This window comes from Lygodium microphyllum, chromosome 7 (assembly GCF_053477565.2).
Source record: "Lygodium microphyllum isolate KBCC chromosome 7, Lygodium_microphyllum_v1.1.10, whole genome shotgun sequence".
NCBI classification, from domain to species: Eukaryota; Viridiplantae; Streptophyta; class Polypodiopsida; order Schizaeales; family Lygodiaceae; genus Lygodium; species Lygodium microphyllum.
Window position 1 is genome coordinate 107,957,193 of NC_141141.1, and position 17,688 is coordinate 107,974,880.

Here is a 17,688-nt window from a genome sequence, read left to right on the forward strand (position 1 = left end):
AAAAGGTTCCATCCTCAGTGAAGATGTCGTCCCCTTGATACCCTTGCTGTAGGTGCCTGTCTTACCTTTGTTACCCAAAGAAGACAAACACAATGGTTTGAACTATTCATTATGGTTGTGTAAGGTGGAGTGCATACTCAGCTAACACCTTGGATCTTTGGGCTCTTGTTTTAGATTTCATTCCTCACCCTGAGGAGGATCCAACATATGTGACTTCTATGGACTGTGCAACCTTATGGGATCGGCTCAACTCTCGAGCTCAATCCTTTCACTTTATAAGTTTGTAGGATTCTATCCTTGTACATGTTTGCATGTTGAAGACCAGGGTGGAAGTGTGGAAGAAGATTGCATCTTTGTATCAGCACAAAACATTTGTCCACAAGATTTCCCTTGAGAAGGAGTTGCAAATGTTCAATCTTGATGATTCCTACTCTATGAAGGAGCACATTAGGAAGATGAAGTACATGAGAGGTGAGCTTACCTCTCTTGGTCGGATGATATCCTTTGAAGATATGGCTCTGATCCTTTTGACTGACCTGCCATCTCACATCAAGGACCCATGAGACTCTTTTGGCAAGAGCTTTCATTGGTTGTCTTGGAGCACGATGAGTGACTCAGAGAGGTTGGGGCCATTGGTTCTGGCTCCACCAACACATTTAGTGCAAGTATAGGTGGAGGGCAGAAGAAGAAGGCACATGCCAAGGACAAGAAGAATGAGGAGGAGAAGAAGCCCAAGTGTCCAAATTGTGGGAAGGGCACTCCTCACGAAGAGAAGTGATAGCAAAAGTATCCCCATTTGAAGCCAAAGAAGAAGGATTCAACGGATGCTTGAGGATGATAGAGTTTGTCTTTGTGCATGTATTTGCTGAGGAGGATACAACTCTTGCTTCTTCTGCTTAAGAGAATCCTCGGCTTGTTGATAGTGGGGCCTCTTCTCACATGACCTACAGACAAGATTGGCTTCAGGATTTGAATGCTAGAGGGGGCACAATCACCTTTGGTGATAACTCTAGCGTTCCCATTTGAGGAGTAGGGACTATTCCTTTATTGCTAGTCATGCAATCTTCTTCAACCAAAGTTCTCTATATAGAGGATCGAGGTTTTAACCTATTGTTTATTCATGGTCTTACATGGCTTGGTACTCGTGTGGTCTTCCCACGAACTTGGGCTGCTTTGGTATGCTCGTCATGGTCATCTCAATTTTGATAATATATGACGAGTTTCTCAGAAGAAGATGGTGGAGGGACTGTTTGACTTCACTCCTATTCACACATTGTGCCCTAGTTGTTTGAGGGGGAAGCAGCATAGGCAACCACATCCTCAGGCTGCCACTAGGAGGGCTTCTACCCCACTTGAGTTGATTTACACTGACCTTTGCGAACCTATGGGCATGACCTCTCTTGGAAAGGCCAAGTATTTGATGTTGATTATAGATGACTTCAATCATTATATGTGGTTTTATTTTGTGAAGTACAAGAGTGATGCGTACTCCCATTTCTACAAGTGGAAAGTGTTTGTGGAGACATAGTCTGCTTCTCAGGTTTGTCACATACGAGCAAATCATGGTGAAGAGTTTACTTTTAACCTCTTTTCTCAAATTTGTAGGGATCACGACATTCTGGTAGAGTATACCCATTTGAACACACCTTAAGAGAATGGTGTGGTTGAGTGTGTGAATCGGACCATGCTAAAGATGGCCCAATCAATATTGGCCTGGAGCATTGGGGTCTTCCTCATACCCATTCGAACACACCTCCAGAGAATGGTGTGGTGGAGTGTGTGAATCGGACCATGCTAGAGATGGGTGTTCAACATTGGAGCATTAGCGTCTTCCTCATATCCTTTGGGGTGAGGCAGTGGCTACTCTGGTTCACATCCGCAACTCTTCCCTGACTTTTGCAGACATGACTTCCTATGAGGCTTTCTTTGGTCGAAAGCCCTCCATGTCTCTCTTTCATATCAATGGATGTAATGCATTTATGCATGTGGACAAGAAAAAGAGAAAGACGAAACTTGACTCGAAGTCTAGGAAGCTCATCTTTGTGGGCTACAACACTACCACAAAGGGCTATCAACTCTATGACCCAAAGACATGAAAACTTGAGGTGAGTAGGGATGTGATCTTGGATAAGGCTTCGGTCTTCAAGGATCCTATTGCTAGTTCTATTCTAGGTGATTCTTTGTCATGGACTGACCCTCTCCCACCCTCAACTCCTCTCTTTCATTCCAGGCTACCTCTTCACACCCCTTCCTCATCTTCGGCTCCCCCCCTCGTTCTCCACCCACTACTTGGACTTCCCTACCACCTTGACGGATGGAACTACTACTTCATTGTCATATAGCTCTACCCCTTGAGCCTCCCCTCCAAGGTCTTGTAGGGTTGATCAATTGTTAGAGGGGGAGCCTTTTTCAGACCAGGAGGATTTACCTTCCCTTGGTAAGAGGGAGTCCCTACACCAGACAGGTGTATTACAGGTATTGGAGACTACTCAATCTCCCTTGTAGCAAGATGAGCCTATTCAAGTCCCTCGTTGGTACCAACTACTCATGCAAGATTCACGTGTTCCTCATATTCTCGCTGCTCCTCCGGATCCACATAGATCAACTCGCTTACATGCCCAAGCGGAATCGTTCCCTTTGTGTGAACTATGCTCTTATGTCATAGACTCTTCATGCTAGTGAGCCTACTACTGTTGAGGAGGCTCTTGCATAGGATATTTGGCATCAAGCCATGCAAGAGGAGCTCGAGTCTATCGAGCATAATCAAACTTGGGAATTAGTTCCACATCGTGCAAAGTGAAAGGTGATAGGCGTGAAGTGGGTCTACAAGACCAAGTACCTCGCAGATGGCTCCCTAGACAAGCACAAAGCTAGGCTTGTTGCCAAGGATTTTGCTCAAAGGGAAGGGAATATTTTGAGACTTTTGCACCTACAACTTGGATATTAGCTATTCGACTTATTTTGGCTCTCACAGCCCACCACCGCTAGCTTGTTTATTAGATCAACGTAAAGTTTTCCTTCTTGAATTGTCTCCTTGAGGAGGAGATTTATGTTTCTCAGTCGCCAGGTTTTCTTGCATAGGGGAAGGAGGACCATATCTATAGATTGTGCAAGGCCCTCTATTGCGTGAAGCAGGCGGAGTTACACATCACTAGCCGAATCGATTCCGGTGACTTCCTAACAGATGTCCTTACCTACATCACTCACGTAGGCATTCGACCTATTGACATGGACCACTATGCTAAAATGGAATATAATCCAAACTTCTATGCTTGACTCATGTAGACGTGAAGCATCGTGCACAGGCACTGAATGCCCTTAACCCTTTAACGCCTAATCCTAGGAAGGATCCTTCTCATTCTCAAGGGGGGAGGGGGTAAGGTGAAATGAAGAGGTAAAATCAATTAGGTAATGTGAATAAAACACACAAGGAAAATTAAAAAGCCTCAGTCAATGTCCAAATAGATGAAAAATTAATTTGTGAATTGAGGAAAAATGGCATAAAATCTTGGAATGAAGGGACTGCTTGAAGGAAAAGTCTACTAATGTGCTTAAGCATCTCAAGTCAACAAGCATGGAGTCTTTTTGCCTGCAAGTAATTCTTTTGAAAAGCATTGATGGTGAATATGGCTTCATGATAGGCAACCATCATGGCAGGCCAAGAAAAGACCGGCAGATTGCCTTTCTCGAAAGAAGAACATGCAAAATACGGCCTCTCAATGGAGACGAGGGCTTTCAACCAATTCAACCTAGAGGATGTAGCCATCGAAGAACGAGCCGTGAGGAAAGTTATTGAGCAATGCAATCTGCAGAAATACATGAAAGCAATGGGCCAAGGGGTTAATTACATCCATTACAAAGGGATTCTTATGAACTTTTCACAGGAACCGTGGCACCGTGATCGTGTAGGAGGGAGAAGAAACTCGACGGGTGCAGATTGAATTGACCTCGGAGTTGGTAGAAAGAGCATTGGGCCTGGCAAACAAAGTGGAGTGAAAGCTGAAGAGAGATGTTTACGCCATGTTGGGGATGGACAAGGTGAAGGTCCACACCACTGATGGCATCAACTTGGCGGACATTCCGGATCCCAAAATCCAACTCCAAGCCAAGATGGTGCACACATTGTTCTCTAGTCAAACGTATAACACAATCATGAGCCAAATTAATGTCCCCTTGCTAGAGAGCATTGTAGCATGATCATTGGATGAGAACGGCTTTGTGAGAAAGACCATCGAGAAATCGGCAAAGGTTCTGGCAACAGTAGGATAGCCCGTCAAAGGAGAGTCCCCTGCCACCAAGGCTAAAAGGAAAGCTTCATCTTCAAAGGCCTTAACCATTGGATTTGGTGGGGTCCTTATTGCCATCATCAGAAAAGCCTTGGGGCAAGGGCAGGGAGAAGGAGTTGACAAAATGCTGAGTAGGTCACCACCTCACCAGGAACAAGAGGCACAATCCAGTGAAAGAACAATGAGTGAGGATGAAGAGGACATGGAACATGAAGAGTAGTCTAGTCATAAAGAGGCTAAGAAGACAAAGAAGAACATTGCACAGGAAAAGCATGAAGAGGGGAGAAGGAAAAAAGAAAAAGCAAACTTATAAAAGGTTTGCAGGGATTCCAAGAAGGCCGATGAGGAAAGAAAGAGAAAGGCGGAAGAAGAGGAGGAGGAAGATATAGCCCTTGCAACGTGTAGATCCATTGAGCAGTAGTCCAGGAAAGATGGAGGTGGAGCCCATGAGCCCACTTAGAGATGAAGGGCCGAGCTCAAGTGCCCATGTGTCGGAACTCATACCACCTGCAGTCCAAGAAGGCAAGGGCAAGGCCCCAATCACCCCCATTCCTACTCTCCTGGTGCTCACCACTACCACCACCATATCCACACCTAGCTCTACGACCCAGGTGGACGTCAGTAACCTACTGGCTTGGGTCCAATACTTTGTGAATAAGGAAATGAGCCAAGGGGCAGGAGAAGGGATCCCTCTAGCAGGAACCAAAAGACCGGCAACAACAGATGCCGAGTCCAGACAGGACCCAAAGAAGCAAAAGGTGACAACCTCTACAACCTCCATCCTCGCAACAGAGATATCGCCCGTGGAGTATGATGAATACATCAAGGAGCTTCTCGCTCAACTAGAGAAATCCAAGGAAGAGAAAAAGGTGGCACTGGCAGAGCTAGAAGCAGAAAAAGAGGCCATGGGTCCATTTTAGTTGGGAAAAACCTGCCAAATAGCCATGGGCCAAAGGGAGATCGGTGAGCTCAAAGAATAGTTAGAGGCCAAAGAAGAAGCATAAACTGAATGGCATGCAAGATTGGATGAAGAAACTGAAGCCATGGTGCACCTACGAAGACACAACAGAGAGATCGTTGGGCTTTATGAGGACTTGAAAGCAGAGATGGAGAAGATCACTAAAGCCATTGAGGAACTAGAGGCCCTGAGAGAGGAAAGAGCATGCAGATACGAAAAAGAGGTGGAGAAATTGACAAAGAGCCAGCCTTAGCATAGGAAGAGTAACAGAGATTGGAAAGAGAATTCGAAGATCAAGAACAGAGGTTGACAGTGCTAGCTTAGAGGTAGGGGGAAAGCCTCGAGGAGATGATGAAAAGGGCAGACCAATGGGCAACACATAATGAAAGATGAGTCAAAGCCTTAGCGCGCCGTCTATCTCAGGCTGAAAAAGATAAGGTACTAGTTGAAAGCCGAGTAGAGGCTGCCTAAGTGGGATTTGAAACCCAACAACATGCCTTCCTCAATACACTGCTCGATGTCACCCAGACGAAGGAAAGGGAGGCCGTTGAAACCATCAAGAAGAAGCTGTAGATTGCACGCATGGCCTTGAGAGCAAGCCTATAGATGCCATCGCAACCTTTGGGAGCCATCTTGACCTTGGAAGAGCAATGAGGATATCTACTGTTGGCAGGCCTAACCCCACAGGAAATAGATGCAGTAGGGTTCGCGGAAGGGGTTCAATATGAAACCCAGCAAGGAGACGAGGCTGACCCAAGCTTCGAAATGGGGCCCCATGAAGAAGAGATAGCCCCAGAGCCTCCTTCCCCACCACAACCGAAAGACCAACAACAAGAGGAAACATCTGAAGAAAGAAGGGCCGCACTCAAGGAAAAAAGAAAACAAATGGTGGAGGAAGCAAGGAGAAGATTGAATGCTAGATCGGTACAAGTGTACATCCGGCTTAACTTCACAAAGAGAACTCGCTAAATCGAATTCATGATAGCTAGAAAGAGCTCGCTTTTCTCACCAAACCATTCTCTCCTTTGGTCTTTGAACCAGCATTGGTGCTTCTTTCTTAGCTTTTTCCTTCTTGTTTGGCGACTCATTATCCTTCTTGGGGTCGGCTTTACCATCTACGGCCTTGAAAGGTCCTTCCATATTAGGATTAAGGACTTACGTCCCCTTATCATCTTGCTTGGGGTTTTCCTCGACAGGTTTTACATTGGCTTTGTTGACTTCTTTACCCTTTTGACCTCTCGTTATAACTCATAGATTAGAAGCTTCAGTGCCATTGACGTAAACAACTTTTATAAGGCTAACTGCACTGCCACTAGGTAGCTCCTCTACCATAGCTTTCCCTCTTTGTAATATTTGTTTCGGTCCTTCATCTTGCAAGAGATTATTCCCTTGTGCTCGATGATTAACTAGACCTGGTTGTCTACTTCCTTGATGGAGAGAGCTAATCTTACTCCAACAGGTACTAGCTAAATGGCCGAACTTCCTACATATGTCACATTTAACATTTGGACGATTCTTAGGGAAATGTTGACCACCACACCACTTACAACTAAATTTTGAGGGGCCACACTCTTCAAGGCGTTAACTCTCTATCAAATTCTACTGCTTCTTAAGAAAATTAACATCAATGACTATTTGTCTATATTATTCGCTAATCATATCAATATAGTGCTTCATCATATCCTTAACCTCACTAAGGACATTCGAGGCACTTGACTCATAGCCGTGATTGTCTACCTATCTTTCCATTGGACTAACCACTTGATTAGGGATTGGTTCCCTGGAACAACGGTAGGATTTATCGTTGGGTTTCCAACAGTTGGTGGAGCTATTTGACTAGTCATAGGCAACATGGGCACATTTAGAATTATGCTTCCTCTCCCATTAGAAGGACTCATGGGCATCCCTTGACCTCCATTCATCAGTGCTAAAGTATTTCCGAACCCTAAAATCAAATTCCAATTTGCCCTAGAGGTATACAATGTACTATGGCTCAATAGTAGATAAGGCCATGCATTTCTACATCCGATATGTCCAAGAAACAACCCTCTCTAGCAAAAGTGAAGATATAACCATAGAGCCTCCTTGTAAGCCTCAATAGTTGCAATATATTATGCCTCAATAGTAAATAAGTTCATGCATTTCTACACCTTGGATATCCAAGAAACAACACCTCTTGCAAAAGTAAAGATATAATTGGAGGAGAAATTCCCACTATTTTTATGTCCTACATTGTTAGAGTCAATGTAACCCAGGAGTGTGGTATCCTAGCTACCATAGCAAATGCTCATATTTGCAGTGTCTTCTACGTACCTCATAACACTCTTCACAATGTCCCAATGTCACCGGGCTAGATGTAGCCATAAACCATGCCACAACTCCCATTGCAAATGCTATGTTAGGAAAAGTAGCTATCATAGCATACATCAAACTACCCATTGTGGTGGATGCATAAGGAATCTTGGCCATCTTGACCTTCTGCTCATCTAAGTAGGGACAATCAGCCTAATAAGTAACCTTCACATGGAAAGGTGAGAACAACCAATAGGCTTAATACCCTGCATATGAAATCGCTCAAGTACCTTCTGTATATACACATGTTGTAACACGTAAAGGAGCCCCTCAAAGGGATCACATGTGATGCATATACCAAGAATATGTGAGGCTTGCTCCATGTCCTTCATCTCAAAGCTCTTCTTGAGCTAAGTCCTCAAACCATCTAGCTCATCTCACGAACTCTCCTAGCAATCAACATATCAAAAATATAAAGTACCAAGATAATAAGGTTGTCATCACAAGCCTTCTTCTGTAAAGATATGGATTCATATCACTATAAGTATATGCCTATGAATGCATAAAAGCATCAAACCTATGGTATCATTCTCCATGTGCCTACTTAAGGCCATAAAGGCTCTTTCTCAACTTGCATACAAGGTATGACCTACCCTTTTTCATAAAACCCTTATGCTAATGCCTATAGATATCCTCATACGAATCCTCATGTAGAAAAGCCATTTTTACATCCATCTAATAAAGGTCTAGATTTAACTACGCAACCAAGGCCATAACTAATTGTAGGATAGTCATCTTAACTACAAGAGAATAGATTTTGTCAAAGTCAATTCCATGCTCCTAGCTTGAAACCCTTAGCTACCAATTTGGCCTTGTGCCTTGGCTTGGGGTGTCCAAGGGTACTCTTCAACTTATACGCCCACTTGCATGGCAATGCATATGTCTCACTAGGCAAAGGAACCAAATCCCATATATGATTCTTCTATAGTGAATCAAACTCAAACTGCATGGCCCTCTCCAAAGAGTGACTATCATCACTATGCATGGCCTCCTTATAAATAAGAGGTTCACCATAATTTGTCACCAAAACATAGTCCATGGAGGGTACAAACCAATCAAACTGACACCTATCTCTAGTAGATTGTCTCAAAACAATTTGTGGGGTCTATATATCCTTTCTAACATCATGGTCATGGGGCATTGGAACATCAACTATAGACAATTTGGCTAGTTATACGATAGTAGTAGGCTCCTTCTAAAAAATCACCCTCATACCTCAATTACATGCTCAGGATACTTATGTATCTTCTCCTCATGGAAAACATTGTCATGGCTTTGGATGACTTTCTGAGCATGCAGATCCTATAGGTCATAGCCCATCTCACATGCATCCCTATAACTAGAAAATATGCATTTCATTGACTTAGGATCTAGTTTATTACATTTGTCCCTTGGAAACACGGTAGAAAGCCTCACATCCAAAGACTCTAAGATGCACATATAAGGGAGGTTTTTCAGACCATACCTCCACTACAACCTAACAACCATAGCACATGGGGATTTGTTTATCAAATGTATGGTAGTAGTAATTGCCTCAATCCAAAAAATGCTAGGGTAAGCATACTTCTGACTCTTTCTTGAATGGTCCTGTTCATGCACTTGGCAATACCATTCTGGGGTGGGATATATCGGATGATCAACTCATACTTAAAACCCTTCTCATCACAAAATTGCTCAAATTCTTTAGAAACGTACTCAGCCCCCCATTGCTAGACCTTAGATATTTTAGCTTATACCTAGACTTATTCTCAACAAGAGCAAGCCAACACGAAAAGGTAGATAAAACCTTATTTGAATAATCATTAACGAATGTAACAAAGTAATTCCTTCACCCAATGGCTGACAAGGCATGGGACCACATTTATTAGAATGTATCAGAGCCAGAGGTTCACCCATATCCATAATGCCAAACTTTTTATGAGAACTGCATGTCTGCTTGCCATAAAGACAATGGTCAGAATAATGAAAACATTTGTAATGAAGAGGTAGAAGATACTGCATAAGGAAGTAAGCATGTTCATTCCCTTTATTAAGGAGACATGCCCAATGCAACCATGCCATAAAGATACGTGGTACGTCAGCCACATCCAAAAATGGTTAAGGAATCCAAATATAAATAAAGGATAGATGCTGCCAACCTTGGCACCTCAAGTAAAAACAAGATTCCCATGGATAATCTGCCATGCGAATGTTGGGGGTAAAGGCGCCTCTGCCTAGCCACCCGTGTATTACTACACTAACAGTCACCGCCACTGCACATTGTAGGTGGTGGGTGCTCGTCACCGTCACTTTATTCTTTATTCTTTTAGTGATAGTTTGAATAAATGAAGGCTCGGTCACACATTGTGACTGTTGGAGTTCCCATTTCTAGTCTCTCCCTTTCTTGCTCTTGCTCGCCCGCCATAGCTCTCGAGTCCAACCTTTGATCCATCGCTCCCTTTCAACTGGTATCAAAGCTTTGCTTTCTGACTCTTGAGCTTGGTTCGTGGCATTCTCAGCATCCCATCGACTCCCTACTTACATTGGGTCTCCTTCCCGGCAACCATATCCGACTCCTTCGAGCTCCCTTTACTCCCCGGCTTCTCGAGCACATTCCCGGCATTGTTGGGCACCTTTAGGGCATTACATCAGAGGTATTTGATCATTTTCTTCAAAGTTTTACTTCAGTTCTCAGGTCTCACAAGCTATAAACAAGTTGTGGGCAGCCATAGCTCACACCTCTTGGAGCTTCCTTCACCTGGATCTTGCTTCCAGCCTATCAAGGCTTGCTGAGGCTTGGTGTGGGCCTTCTTTGGCCCTCATTTGTGCCCCCTTTCCATTGTTGATACATGGGACAGTAGATCCCCCCAGCCAGTTCACGTTTTTTTTTGCGCCTGTTTCAAAACCTGGCCCAAAAATCACTCTTTTTGTTATATCTCGGGCATTCGGAACCCGATTCAGGCAAGGTAAGAGTCTAAGTTGGGGTTTTGGGACGTGATGGTGATGTCGAATTTGCCAAATTTTGATGAGAGAATCTTCTACAACAGATTTCAAGTCTGAGACAACATGTATTTGTATGTCTATGCTTGTTTGGGCATGACTACATAACCGGTTTGATGCCTATTGTATCCCGATTGATTGAGGGATTGAAGCTACATGTAATGCTATGATTTTGGCCTGATTTTGGGGCTGGAAATACACAATTTATAACAGTAAATGTATGTTGAATACTCTTGGACTGAAGCTATCTTTCATGCTTTGACATATGCCTATTGGTTCCGGATGTATGTCTTGGGTTATGCTATGTTGTATTGATCATTGAGGGATGACTTTGAGCTTGTCATTGAATCCGGATGCTTTTGGAAGCCTGAGCTTATTTCAGCCCGCACTTATTGACATTGGTATATGCTTTGACAGTGATGTTTCTTGGGTTTATGCATACATGTTGCCTACGGCTTGATGCTCATGTCACAGTTGATTACCCTATACATACGTTGAGCTTGAGTGCTCATTGAAGCTCCACCTTGGATGCATTTTGGATTATCTGGAGTAGTCTTGGATGTTACTTGGCTTGTCAGAGTTTGGATTGGGATGTATTTGATGTCTTACATGCTTACGGATGCTATATACGGATGCTCTACCGCGTACATGTTCGGGATATACTATTGATGTATTGTCTTGGACTTATGTCATTGGCACTGTGTCTTGCCTTGGCTTGAGCTCTTGAGCTCGTACATACGACTTTTGTGCCAGTGGGAGCATTCTTGGATGCTTATCAGACATTGAGTAGGTGGTACTTTTATGCATTGAGTCGTTACATGCCATTGAGCAGTTACAGACACTTGAGACTTTGGGACTTCTTACCTTTTGGGATGATACATCATATGTCTTGGTTCATTGTATGCTTATGAGCTAAGTCTTAGTTTTGGATCCATATCTTTGTGAACTGACACCTACTTGTGTCAAGTTTTGGTAGTGGTAGGAACACTTTGCCCTGTTGACTGGAGGGTGTACCTACTCACTGGCAAATATTTGTATGACATACTTGGGTGTTGGATTCATGCTTATCGACCGTCATATGCTTATGCTATGCCCGCATGATATCGGCTTTGGTCTTGACAATATCTTATTGCCTTGGGATCCGATTTTGACAGTGTTAGCTCTCTTTTACTGAAATCTGAAATTTATTACAGCAAGCATATATGTATGGACTGACATGGATTTTTCATGCTGAAACACTCTGAAATGATGTATTTTCACTAGTACTTGGTGGGTAGTAGCTTTGGTTACACTTTCCTCGCCATTTTCTCTCGATTTTGGTGATTTTTTTTATCATTTTCTGCAGTAAACAACAAGCAATTTTGAACTGTCTATAGTCTTCCAGCCTGCATTATGGCGAGTTCATCCACTGATCATGCTATTTTCAATATCATTAAGCTTGATGGTAAAAATTGCTCTTATTGAAAGAGCCAGATTTGGCAGGTGTTGGTGTAAAAATCGCAGATCAAACCTTTAAGGTTAAGCGGGCATCCGCATGCAACTATGCCAGATAAGGAATGGCTAGAGCTTGATGAGTTATGCAAGTCCACTATTGTATTGTCTCTCACAGAACAAGTTCACTATAATGTCTGTGAGGAAGAACAGAGTGCATGGCAGTTGTGGAAAAATATCAAAAATCTCTATGATAAGAAAAGTCTAGCGAGTCAGATGTATTGGCTGAAGCAGCTTATGGATCTGCGCATGAAGGAGAATGTGACTATGTCTGCTCACTTGAGCCAGTTCCATGCTATACTCAAGAGCTTGACTTTGTAGAACATCACTTTTGCAGAGGATATCACTCCTCTTTTCTTGCTTGGTACTCTTAATGAGTCATGGGATGTATTCCGCACTGCATTATGTGCCTCTACTGCTACCTTGAAATTATTTGATGTTGAGAGTGCTCTTCTGCAGGAAGAGTTTAACCGTAAGAATTTGGATGACTCTCGTGTGTCTCATGCTATGACAGTTAGAGGCAGGAATGATGGATATGGAAAGCATGGCAATGGCAGTGGCCGTAGATGGGATTCTCAAAAATCTCGGTCCAAGTCTCGTGGGAAGTCATGTAGCAAATCCCGTGGCAGGAATGCATATGTTACTTGTCACCATTGTGGGAAAAAGGGCCATATTAGGCCACAATGCCATGAATTGCGCAATGAAAGGCGCAAAGATAAGGGGAAAGACAAAGTGCAGGATAAGTCTTCTGATCGCAGCATAGCACCTGCAAAGTCCAGTGTTAAAATTGAAGAGATCAATGTTATGTAACTTGAGGATGTTGATGAGGATGTTGATGTTGATGATGATGATTATACACTCTACGTATACATAGTGTTGGCTCTTAGACTTAGGTGCATCCTTTCATGTGACACCTTGCCGAGAGTGGTTTTATTCATATCGTACTGTTTCGGGTACTATGCTTGATATTGTGGGCATTGGTGATGTTAGGTTGCAGTTTCCTTCTGGTAGCAATTTTGTTATGCAGGATGTGCGTCATGTACCTGCTTTGACACGCAGTCTCATGTTAGTTGGATAACTTGATGACGCAAGTTATCATGTATCTTTTAGAGACTCTGCATGGAAGATCACTTGTGGCAAACTTGTGATTGCGAGAGGTGCCAAGGCTGGCAGTCTCTACCCCTTGATTGTATTAGCTTCTTCCCTTGATCATGTTTTGTCTGTGGGTTCTATCCCACATGTATCTCTTTGGCATGCCCATTTGGGCCATATGTCTTTGAAGGGAATGAAAATGCTTTTTGGTTTGTAGTACTTACCGCCCCTTGATTATGCATGTTTTGATTCATGTGAGCATTGTCTTTATGGCACGCAGACTAGGTCTACGCATAATAAGTCTGGTAGGCTACGCATGAGTGAGCCCTTGGCATTGGTACATTCGAATGTCTATGGGCCCATGCCTTGTCAGTATATGGGTGGTGCAAAGTATTGTGTTACGTTCATAGATGATTTTTCACAGAAAGTTTGGGCTTATCCCATTAAGCTGAAATCCGATGTCTTGGCTGTGTTTCAGAGATGGCTTGTATTGGTTGAGAACCAGTCTGGGTATAGGCTAAAATGCCTAAGGACAGATAATGGGGGTGAGTATGTCTCACGTGCTTTTGAGCAGTTATGTGATGAGAGGGGTATTAAGCATCAATTGACCGCCCCCTATACCCCCCCAGAATGGTTTGGCTGAGCAGATGAATAGAACCATCCATGAGCGTGTACGTAGTATGCTTAGCCATGCAGGCCTACCATAGAGCTTTTGGGTTGAGGTAGTTAGTACAGCTGTGCATGTCATAAACAGATCACCCTCTAGTGGTTTGGATTTCCAGGTTGCAGAGGAGGTATGGACTGGAAAACCTCCCTCTTATGCGCATCTCCGTGTCTTTAGATGTGAGACATTTTGCCATGTGCCTAGGGACAAGAGAAATAAGCTAGATCCCAAGAGTGTCAAATGCATTTTCCTTGGTTATGGGGATGCAGGCGAGATGGGTTATCATCTCTGGGATTCGCAGGTGCGAAAAGTCATCCGCAGTCATGATGTAGTCTTCCATGAAGACAAAATGCATAGGAAACCTGAGAGTTTTGTTGAGATCCGCATGGTCATAGTTCAGGAGGAGCCGAGAGCTCCCGCACAGCCAATTAGACAGCCTACAGCTGTAGCAGATGCTCATGGTCAGGGCAGTGGACATGCAATTGGGCAAGCAGCAGAGCCTGCCATTAGACGGTCTACTAGAGACAGACGTCCACCTGATAGATTTCAACCCTTAATGCATTATGTCTTGGTTACAAATAGAGGAGAGTTTTTCACTTATGATGAGGCTATGCGCAGGGGTGACAGTCACTCTTGGGAGAGGGGTATGCAGTCTGAGATAGACTCCTTGCATAAGAATGACACTTGGGATTTGGTTTCCTTGCCTACGGGCAAGAAGGTTTTGCCATGCCAGTGGGTGTACAAGCTAAAAGGTACCCCTGGATACCCCAAGCCAGCATACAAGGCTAGATCGGTAGCAAAGGGTTTTTAGCACGAGCATGGTGTGGACTTTGACGAGATATTTTCTCTTGTGGTTAAGATGACCACCCTGCGCTTAGTCTTGGCTTTGGTTGCTCAGCTTGACTTGGATTTATACCAAATGGATGTCAAGATGGCTTTCTTACATGGGGACTTGCATGATGAGATTTATATGGAGCAACCTAAGGGCTTTGCAGAACCTGGCAGGGAGCACCTAGTGTGCAAATTAAAAAAAAGTATTTATGGCTTGAAACAGGCACCTAGGGAGTGGTATCATAAATTTGATGCCTTTATGCAGTCACAGGGCTACAGTCGGAGTGCTATGGATCCGTGTCTTTACACGAAGAAAGCTCGTGATGGTTCTTTATTGATTTTGGTACTCTATGTGGATGATATGTTGATAGCAGGAAAAGCTCATGATGAGCTAGATGCTCTTAAGGCTCAGCTCAAGAAGAGCTTTGAGATGAAAGATCTGGGACATGCCGCTCACATACTTGGTATGCACATTACATGCGACACACATCAGGGACTCCTCTACTTGTCACAGAGGGAGTACATTCATAAAGTCCTTGAGCACTTCCACATGCAGGACATAAAGCCTATTGGCTGTCCATTGCCTTCTTATGTGAAGGTATCACAGGCTGATTGTCCGCAGACAGAAGAGCAGAAGGCCAAGATGGCCAAGATTCCCTATGCATTCGTAGTGGGCAGTCTTATGTGTGCTATGATAGCCACTCGTCCAAATATTGCATTTGCAGTTGGTGTTGTGGCACGCTATATGGCTACACCTGGCAAGAAGCATTGGGATGCCGTGAAGGGTATCATGAGGTACCTGAAGGGCACCACAGATATGTGCATATGCTATGGCAGCCAGGATACAGGAGTCGTGGGGTACACTGACTCTGATTATGTAGAACATACAGATAGTAGGAAGTCCACTTCCAGCTATGTATTCACCTATGCTGGAGATGATGTTTCTTGGATGTCCCGAGTGCAGAAATGCACGGCCCTTTCTAATATAGAGACCGAGTATGTTGCAGCCACTGAGGCTTGCAAGGAGGCCATTTGGTTGGGTCGTTTAGTTGCTGACCTAGTTATTGATGCTATCCCTACACTGCATTCAGATTCTATGAGTGCTATTCAGTTAGCCAAGAATCTGATATTCCATGCAAAGACAAAGAGATGAGGTATCACTTCATACGTGGGGTCGTTAAGGACAAGTCTGTTGATCTTGTCAAGATCTTGACTGACCAGAATCCTGCAGATCTGCTCACGAAAAGCCTCTCTACAGAGCGCTTTTCCTTCCTAAGGAGGTTGATGGGCATGGGATGAGATGGCGTCTTTCCTCATCTTGTTGTACATGTGTACATGTTGTACTGTCTTTTTTTTATTTTTCCTTTCACTCCTCACTGGGGCAGATTCACCTTTAAGTGGGAGGTTGTTGGGGGTAAAGGCACCTTTGCCTAGCCACCCGTGTATTACTACATTGATAATCACCGCCACTGCACACTGCAGATGGCGGGCGCCCGTCACCGTCACTTTATTATTTATTCTTTTAGTGACAGTTTGAATAAAGGAAGGCCCGGTCACACATTTGACTGCTGGAGTTTCCATTTCTAGTATTTCCCTTTCTTGCTCTTGCTCGCCCGCCATAGCTCTCGAGTCTAACCTTCGATCCGTCGCTCCCTTTCAACGGAATCACCAAAAGATACATAAGAGCTTGCATGATCCAGTTGTCTAGTAGATAGAAGGCTTTTGGTCAAATCTCATACATGACATATATTATGTAGAGTAAAAGAGCTGCCTAAAGAAAATTATAAACGTACATCCCCAATGCCAATAATATCCAAAGCCAAGTCATTTCTCCAATCTCGGAAAACCTGTCATACTGCAGTATGATTGAAACCAATACTTATGTGCTGTAACATAATAGGAAGCCCCGAAATCAAGTAGCCAATATCAAGAATATGTAGACTCAACTAAGAAGCATCAAGAGAGAAAGCGGACTTATTAGGGATAACACTACTAGTGCCATCAAGCTTTTGAATATTGAAAATAACATTATCATTCAAAGAACCAGTCATAATGAAAGTACACCAATGGAAAATCCAAGAGAATTGGCTAATGTAAATGACTCGAAATCGGCCCCAAAAACTTAGCCAAACCAATGGGTAAAACAATAGGGAATTTGAAAATCGAGAGTTGTCCACCAATCGCGAGCAATTGGGTGCTAAAGTACAATCAAACTCCCTCCAAGTTTGCCAAAGAGAACCAAAGCGGTAAACTAAACATGGGTATAATTTTTATACCACCAAACTACTTTCACCCTAGTTTATCACTTGCCTCGAGATACATTACTTTTATAACTATATGGTTACCATGATGGGTACATTACATTGGGTTAGATTTTGATGGGCTTACTTGTAAAATGAATCAACTAGCTAATTTCATAACTAGTTTAAATTAAGGCTATATTTTTAGAAAGCCTAAAAGTTAGTTTGTGATCAAAGTTCTTAAGTATAGATTTACCATAAATATAATTGGTTTCAGAATATATAGGAGCTAGATTTGTAATAGTTGTAGTTCATTTTGGATGGTATTTAGACATGTTTTTAAGTAGTTTATTTAATACTATATTACTGTTAATAATATGGTAGCACGTCATAAGAGGAAAGACAAGAATATCAGGCAAGACAAAGAAACCAATTCATAAAATTTTTGGAATACATCAATTATCTTTGTAACACTTTGTACCATTATCTTATGAAGGCCAACCCCCATCTCGTGCAAATTATACTTGGCAGCTAGTGTTCCATGTCTAGTTTATTCTTTCAACAAGGCAAGAGCTTACTTCTATGTACGAAAGGCCATGATTGACTGGAAAAGGCCACAAAAATGACAAAATGCCCAAGGGGAATGGGGAAACCCTAACCTTAATCTTGATGTACTTAAAGGATTAAGAAGAGGAGAGACTAGAGCGAGTCAAGGATGACTAGGTAGGCATGACAAACAATCATGATGTTCGGGGGAAAAAGGGTGAGTCTAGGAGACGAACGACTGAGGGAAGG